Genomic DNA, 8284 nt, shown 5'->3' on the forward strand with positions numbered 1-8284 from the left:
CCCAAGAGCCGTTTATTACCTATCAATGATGGTATCATCCTTAAATTTATGGGAAATTTACATATAATTAACAATCTTTTTCGGTATGCAGAGTGTATATCTTTCAGTTATGGGGCTAACCTTTCTCATCATCGAAAGAAAAAAACGACAACAACAAAAATTTAGTGTGTTTTTCATTGCTGAGATACGCTAAGCTAGTAAATCTAGAATCGCAAGGAAAGTATTTGGGAAGTAAGTTCTGAGAGGCTCGTTATTCCTAAGGTATCGGTCAATTTCTTTTGAGCACTTAGTTGATGTATCAATTTTTGCCTCTTTTGGTCTGCATAACTTACATTGGGAATCTACTTGGTTTTTGTCTATCCTGGCTTTTATCCAATTATCTCTTAATGATTGATCTTATGCTGCTACTAACAAAGTTTCTGCCTCCCGTTTCAGCCTTCCTTTCTACAACCATGTCTCACTAATACTATTTTTGCTGCAGCTATCTTTGGGAATCTGCCCTGCAAAGTCTTCTCTTGCCAGTCAGTTAACTTTTGTCTTTTTTTTTCTTGTTTTTAACTTCGTTTGGTTTTTGGGGTTTCCCTATGCTTTGCTGTGATTCTAGCAGCGCTTAATAAACTTATTTCTCCACGTTTACCTACATAGGAGTCTATATCTACTCTAGCTAACTCTATGAAGTCTTCTACTGATATTAGCCCTCTTCCACCTTCCTTTCTACATAAGTATAATCTTGATACTCCTGCCCTTGGGTGGAGTTCTCCATCCATATTGAATTCCTTCCTAGTATTTCTGTCTAGCTTTGCTAATTCGGGTTTTGTGCAATCTACAAAAGCTGCAGAATATCTAAGTGATGAAACTGCACAAATATTTACACCCTTCACTAGATTCGGACCATTTAGCCTTGACTTCATTAGCTTCCTCACCCTTCTGATGTACTCTTTCTAAGTTTTTGTTTTCATTTCTTTAGTTAGTACCCTGTCATATTCTAATACTACAAAATACTTATATCTCTCTCCTTCCTTTAATGATTTTAATGTCTAGCCATCTGGTAATAGGATGCCTTTACTGTTGACTAGCTGTCCCCTTCTCATGACTAATATTTCACACTTATCTATGCCAAATTCCATGTCTGTATCTTTGTTGAAGACTCTTACAGTCTGTATTAAGTAATCTATCTCTTTTTTATTCTTACTAAAAAGCTTCAGATCAACCATGTAGAGCAAATGGTTAATTTTTCCCTTACTATTTCTAAACTGATACTCTGTCTTTGCCTTCCTTAATACTAAACTGAGAGGGATCAAACACAAGACAAATATTAAAGGGGATAACGAGTCTCCTTGGAAAATTCCTCTCTTGATTCTAACCTTCTCTAAGACTGTGTCACCTGAGTAAAGATTTACTTTCCATTTCTTCATGCTATAGCTAATTAATTCTTTTATATTGTCTGCTATACTGAATATACTCAGACATTCTCATCCATGAATGTGGGATCATGTTATAGATTTTTTGTAATCTATCCACGCTATCGTTAGATTTTTCTTTCTAGCTTTTACTTAATTTAGAACTGCTTTGTCTATGTATAATAGATCTTTTGTTCCTCTAGCCTTCTTCCTGAAAATGTTCTGTTCTTCTGGAAGTAAATTCTGGTTGTCAAGGTACTCGTAAATGCTTTCTGAGAGCATTCCCGTTAACAGTTTCCATACTAATGGTTAACAAGTGTTTGGTCTAGCTGGGTACCCTTGCTCTTATATTTCATATTGATCTCCTTCTAGTCATCCAATCTGGTATTATTCTTCCATTAAGGCAATCCCGAAATTGTTCCCTCAGTTTCCCATGTACACTACTAAATTTCTTTAACCAGTACCCTTGAACTAAATCTGGTCCTGGGCCCTACCAATTCGGAATTTTTCCTTGCACTTAAAGCATTAATGCATTAGTCTTAGATCTGACTGCTTCTCACTCACTATTTCTTCCCTTACTTTCTTTAACCATACCGCGTCTCTATTATGATCGACTGGTTTATCCCAAATATTACTCCAGAATTGTTTAGCTTCTTCTGCATTAGGTTTCTCATGTTCAATACTTCGTTCTTCACTATTTATTTGGTTATAAAGTCTCTTCTGGTCAGTCTCAAATGATCTATTGAGTTGATACTGATCTATCCTTTTCTGATATCTCGAAAGCTTACCTGTTACTGTAATGATACGCTGTTTCAACTCTTATTATTATTATTATTGTTATTATTATTATTATTGTTGTTGTTGTTGTTATTATTATTATTATTATCATTATTATTATTGTTCAGTAGTTTTATTTTTATAACGTGCTTTCACTTCACTACCGAGCGCAGCTCTGTGCGCCTTGGGTATGTGCTGTGGTTTGGTGTGGTGCTCTTATGGTTATTATCATTAAGGTGGTAAGCTGGCAGAATCGTTAGTACACTGGGCTAAGTGGTTCACTGCATTTCGCCCGTCACTACGTTCTGAGTTCAAATTCCACCGAGGTCGATGTTGCTTTTCATCCTTTCCAGATCGATAAATTAAGTATCAGCCAAGTACTGGGGCTGATGTGACGGACTTACTCCTTCCCCACAAATGTGCCTATTGTAGAAAGGATTATTATTGTTGTTGTTGTTGTTGTTGTTTTTGTTGTTGTTGTTGTTGTTGCTGTTGTTGTTGTCGTTGTTGTTGTTGTTGCCTTTGCAAAGCTTCTAACGCTGAAGCTGTACTACAGTGTCAGCTGTTCACTACCAGTGAACTAAGGTAACACCTCTTATTTTTCGAGCACCTTCCGGCGCATTCGAGCGGTTCCAAGCAGTGCTGTTTTCTGCAAGTGCTCCACCCTTATTGCAGCCTCTATTTGTTCCGCGTACTTCTAGAGTTTTTATTCACAGTTCCCAGGGCTCCGGCAATCATTGGCACTACTGTTACCTTTTTCCTCGACCACAACTGCTTATCTTCCCAAGCTAACCTGTCATATCTCTCAACTTTTCTTTCTTCCTTATCGCATACCTTGTTGTCAGCTGGGCATGCTACGTCCATGATCCAGCATAGTTTGTTTTCTTTCTCAATTAAGACTATGTTCGGCTTCCTATTCTCAATCTCATGGTCGCACAGAATCATAAAATCCCATAGGATCTTTGCATTTCTATTTTAGACAATGCCTTCAGGTTTGTGGTCGTACCGATTTTTTGCTCTGTCAAGTCCATACTTGTTGCAAAGTGTCCAATGGACAAACCTAGCTATATTGTCATGGCGTCTCTTATATTCATTCTGGGTTAGTGCTAGTAATATGCCATACGGTTTCACCGTTTTGTCCACATGTTCTGCACTTCTCACTTCCTGATGTTTTGTCTATTCTGTATTTCATGAAGTTTGTTCTTAATGCTTGCTCTTGGGCAGCACAGATTACCGCATCCGTTTCCGGTTTTAAATCACTTTTAGTCATCCAAGAGTAAAAGAATATTATTATTCAGTAGTCTTATTTTTTTATCTCGTGGTTTCACTGCACTACCGAGCGCAGCTCTGTGTGCCTTGAGTATGTGCTGTGGTCTTTTGTGATGCTCTTATTTTTACTGTATTGGAAGTGTTTTACTTAGGATGTGCGCGGTGCCTAATAGTGCTATTTTCTGTATGTTATATTAACTTGTTAGTCCTGGTTTTGTTATGTCTTTGTCTAACTAATGCACCTACTATGATAGGAACTGTTTCTGTTTTAGACTCCACATTCAAGTTACCTCTATTTCCAGGTCTTTGTATTTTGAAAGTTTCTCCGTTTCTTTTAGAGAAACATTGTCATCTGTTCTTGATGATCTTTGACAACTATATACAGCCTATTGGCCTTAGTTTCTCTATCTGTGTGTATTTGAATGTCACATAGTATGGTTGCTTTCTCATTTTCTGTGACCTTTTCTACCGTGTGCCCATACCACCTTTTTCTGTTGTTATTCCATAGTGGTGGCATAGTTTCCAGTGTATATAGGTCCCAACTCTATTGTGTCTGTGAATATATTCCTTTTTAGCCAGGACTGGGCAGTATTATTATTATTATTATTAGTAGTAGTAGTAGTAGTAGTAGTAGTAGTAGTAGTAGTAGTAGTAAGGCGGTGAGCTGTGAATATCGTTAGAACGCCAGGCGAAATGCTTAGCGATATTTCGTCTAACGCTACGTTCTGAGTTCAAATTTCGCCGAGGTCGACTTTGCCCTTCATCCTTTCGTGGTCGATTAAATAAGTACCAGTTACGCACTGGGGTCGATGTAATCGACTTAATCCCTTCCCCCAAATTTGAAGCCTTGTGCTTCCAGTAAAAATTAGTAGTAGTAGTAGTAGTAGTAGTAGTAGTAGTAGTAGTAGTAGTAGTAGTAGTAGTAGTAGTAGTAAGGCGGCGAGCCTGATGTCAGGACAGTCGCGTATCTGTGTGGTTTCCACGAGCAGTCCTAGATCTCTCTCTTTTGGGGGGAATTTTGTTGTTATATTCGATTGTCTTTCATTGTTTACACGACGTTCATGTAACCTCATATTCTACTTGTCCTGTGCTGTCCACAATGTTTTTTTTTTTTAACGTAAACCCTTTGTGGTTAATAAAGAAATCATTATTAAGGCGGCGAGCTGGCGAAATCGTTAACACACCGGGAGAAATGCTTAGCGATATTTCGTCTGTCGCTACGTTCTGAGTTCAAATTCCGCCGAGGTCGACTTTGCCTTTCATTCTTTCGGGGTTGAGCACTGGTGTCGATATAATCGACTCATCTCCTTCCCTAAAATTGCTACCTTTGTGACAAAATTTGAATCCATTATAATTGTATACTTTCAGTTCCTGTCTGCTACCAACGCTACTGTCTACTACCAAAGCTTTGGTCCGCCCGAGGTTAAACAGAAGATAATTGCCCAGGTTGCCATGCAGTGAGACTGAACAGGAACCCAACAGTTGGGAAGCAGGCTTTACCATACCATACAGCCACGCCTATTTCTTTATCTATCTATACACACACACACATACATATCTATATATATATATATATATATATATATATTCCTTATTCTTGTTTTAGAATCTAATGCGACAAATAAAGAAAATGGTATTTCACATATATCATCGCCGAATTGACAAATGAACACACCAGCTTTTATGCAGTTATTTATTTTTACTATTTTACTGCTTAAGACGTAAAATGACTGTCAGCATAAACTCTCTTTTGATAAATCCGTATTTGTCTCTCTGCCTATGTCGTTCTCTTTTTGCTTCATTATCTCTAACATGTATATACATATACAATATGATATAGTATAATATTATATTATATTGTATGTATATCCCGTATATATTATAGCTCTTTTTGCAACCCTTCAAACTCCAAATGCAAACTCATATTTTTAAGATATTTTGTAAATACTAGATTATTTATTACTCCGCGAAAATATGTAATAAAATTCTTTCTTGATATAAACAAATTGTATATCTTGTTTGTTGAATACTTTATCTCACTCACGCCCCGTGAAAGGTATAGAAAAAAAACCTTTGCGGCAGAGAACAGAAAGCGATATTCATTGCCTCAGAATATTGGATTTCTTTCTCATGTGTAGCACGTTCGTCACAATTTGACAGAGAATAGCAAAAGATTGAAGTCCGAATCTCAACAGCGGCTGACAAGTAAATATGTCCGGCAATTGACCATACATAGCTAACTTCCGTTCCTCTGCGTAGCAGCTGGCATGTATAACGTTTTTCTTCGCTATGTATGTTTGGTGTGTGTTGATACAACAGCAGCAAAAATAAATACATCAACTAACTGCTCAAACGGAAGTGACCAATATTTTAAGGATAATGAGCCTCTCAAGAATTACTTCCCAAATGCTTTCCATGCGATTCTAGATTTAGTAGCTTAGCGTATATCAACAATGAAAAACGCACTAAAATATTTTTGTTGTTCTTTTTATCTCTTCAATGTTGAGAAAAGTTAACCCCATAACCAAGTGGTATACACTCTGCACACCGAAAAAAATTTGTTAATCATACGTAAATTTCCCATAAATTTAAGGATGATACTATCATTGATAGGAAATAAACGGCTCTTGGGCATGCGGACGTTATATCACGTCACATTTCGAAGGTTATGTTTTTGTGTTTTTGTAGTCCATGGGAAGGTGATTGCTGCAAAATACCTAATAGAGAAGAACAGTGAAACCTATAAAGCCCCAAGTAGTGACTGAAGATGTCGATTACGTCACATTTCTGTGGAACTTACTACACATGTCAGCAGTAGCTGTCCTAAAATGTCATTAAGTTGCTACCTTTTAATGTGGCTCAATGTTGCTGCTAAAACAATAAACTATGTCATCGCATGAAAGGTGACCCTGTGATGAAGAAAATACTTCTGTTGTTGAACACATACCTATCAACAGAAGAAATATTAGCAGCAGAAACCCAGCGAATCTTGCACTGAGTACAGATATAAGAGGCGCCTTATATAGTTACTTGGGATTGTAAAGAACATTTATCTACCTTACAAATATGAACATTTCTGTTTTTTAAACTTAATAAGAATTGAGAAAGTTTAAGGACAAATGTTTCGAAACCCATTGTTTCCTTACCCAAATTATAATTCACGTGTATGCTTATCAGTGCACTTGCCTATGTAAATAAAATCTTAGTGGCAATCTCGAAAAGTCAGGGTTTTAAGGGAAGTATGTGATCATTTAGCATTCACTTTAAAAATACAATCAGTAAGCGAAACAGTACAAAATTTTTCTATAATTCGATGCGTTACTTTTCAACGTGGTTTTTATCCGAGTTCCAATGATAAGGAATGCAACTATGTTTTAGAAAAATCATCATCATCATCATCATCATCATCATCATAAATCTAGAAAACATTATCATTATGATTAAAAAGAATGAATTAATTATTGTTATTGCCCAAAGTGCCATACAGTTGGACTGAACCTTGGACCTTGTGGTTCTGACGCATTCTTCTTACTACGTAGTCACGCCTACATTATAAATTATTATTATCATCATTATGATTATCATCATCATCATCATCATCATCATCATTATTATTATTTTTATTATTATTATTATTATTATTATTATTATTATTATTATTATTATTATTATTATTATTATTATTATTATTATTATTATTATTATTATTATTATTATTAAGGCGGTGATCTGGCAGAATCGTTAACACGTCGAGCAAAATAATGCTTAACAATATTTTGTCTGTCGCTACGTTCTGAGTTCAAATTCCTCCGAGGTTGACTTTGCCTTTCATCCATTCGGAGTTGATTAAATAAGTACCAGTTGAGTATTGGGGTCGATGTAATCGACTTAATCTCTTCCACCAAATTTCAGGCCTTGTGAAAGGATTATTGTTATTATTATTATTTTTATTATTATTATTATTATTATTATTATTGAAGGCGGTGAGCTGGCACACTGGGCGAAATGCTTAGCGGCATTTCGTCTGTCTTTACGTTCTGAGTTCAAATACCTCTGGGTGTCGACTTTGGGTTTCATCCTTTAGGGATCGATAAGGTAAGTATCATTTGTGTACTAGGGTCGATGTAATCGACTGTCCCCCTCACCCAATTACCGGGCCATGTTCCTATAGTAGAAAAGATTATTAATATTTCGGGTTCGATGAAATAAGTACCTGTTGTGCACTGAGGTTGACGTAACCCAGTGACCACCCCTCCAAAAGTTTCAGGTCATGTGTGTATGGTAGTAGTAGTAGTAGTAGTAGTAGTAGTAGTAGTAGTAGTAGTAGTAGTAGTAGTAGTAGTGCGTTCGAAAGTAGTTGGCAGTTCTATTTTGTTTTTAGTAATTTTAGTAACATAATATGAATTTGAAAACATGAAGTTAAATTGCAATTGTTAATATTTGATATATACACAATTTTATACATGCAGTATCAATACTCTAAATTCATGAGATATTCGTTTGAGTTAAATTTCCTTTAACTTGAGTTAAATTTCCTTGCTAATTATATATTTTTTTATTATTTCTTTACATTTTAATTACGAGATAAATGGTGATGAATTTTCTCAAAAACTTGTAAAATGTTTGTATCATATTCAATAAGATATTTTAAAGCCAGGTAAAAAGGTGTAGATGTCTGTATGTGTGTGTGTTTTTATCTTATTCTAAATGTTAAGGCCGTTTAGACAAAAACAACTCAATACATTACAATATGATGTAAAACATTTTAATAATACACAGATCATTTCTATCGGATTATCTGCAATTACTAAGTTACAGTTCACATTTCTAAGAATGTC

General features: G+C 35.7%; 2 long non-coding RNA genes across 3 annotated transcripts in view; one reads left to right on the top strand and one right to left on the bottom strand.

Annotated features, from left to right (window-relative positions):
• LOC128247053 (uncharacterized) overlaps nt 1-8284 on the top strand; it is a 490960-nt gene that overhangs the window by 466378 nt on the left and 16298 nt on the right. Inside the window, exon 5 of one of the 2 annotated variants that reach the window (XR_008263493.1) lies at nt 4815-5351. The exons of the other annotated variant lie outside the window; for it this stretch is intronic. This is a non-coding gene — a long non-coding RNA (uncharacterized LOC128247053). Of the gene's footprint in view, nt 1-4814; nt 5352-8284 lie in introns of those variants that run through there. 2 annotated transcript variants of the gene reach the window in all.
• The window catches only part of LOC128247054 (uncharacterized), a 148565-nt gene that overhangs the window by 102814 nt on the left and 37467 nt on the right, over nt 1-8284 (bottom strand). The gene's annotated exons all lie outside the window — the stretch shown is intronic.

This window comes from Octopus bimaculoides, chromosome 2 (genome assembly GCF_001194135.2).
Source record: "Octopus bimaculoides isolate UCB-OBI-ISO-001 chromosome 2, ASM119413v2, whole genome shotgun sequence".
NCBI classification, from domain to species: Eukaryota; Metazoa; Mollusca; class Cephalopoda; order Octopoda; family Octopodidae; genus Octopus; species Octopus bimaculoides.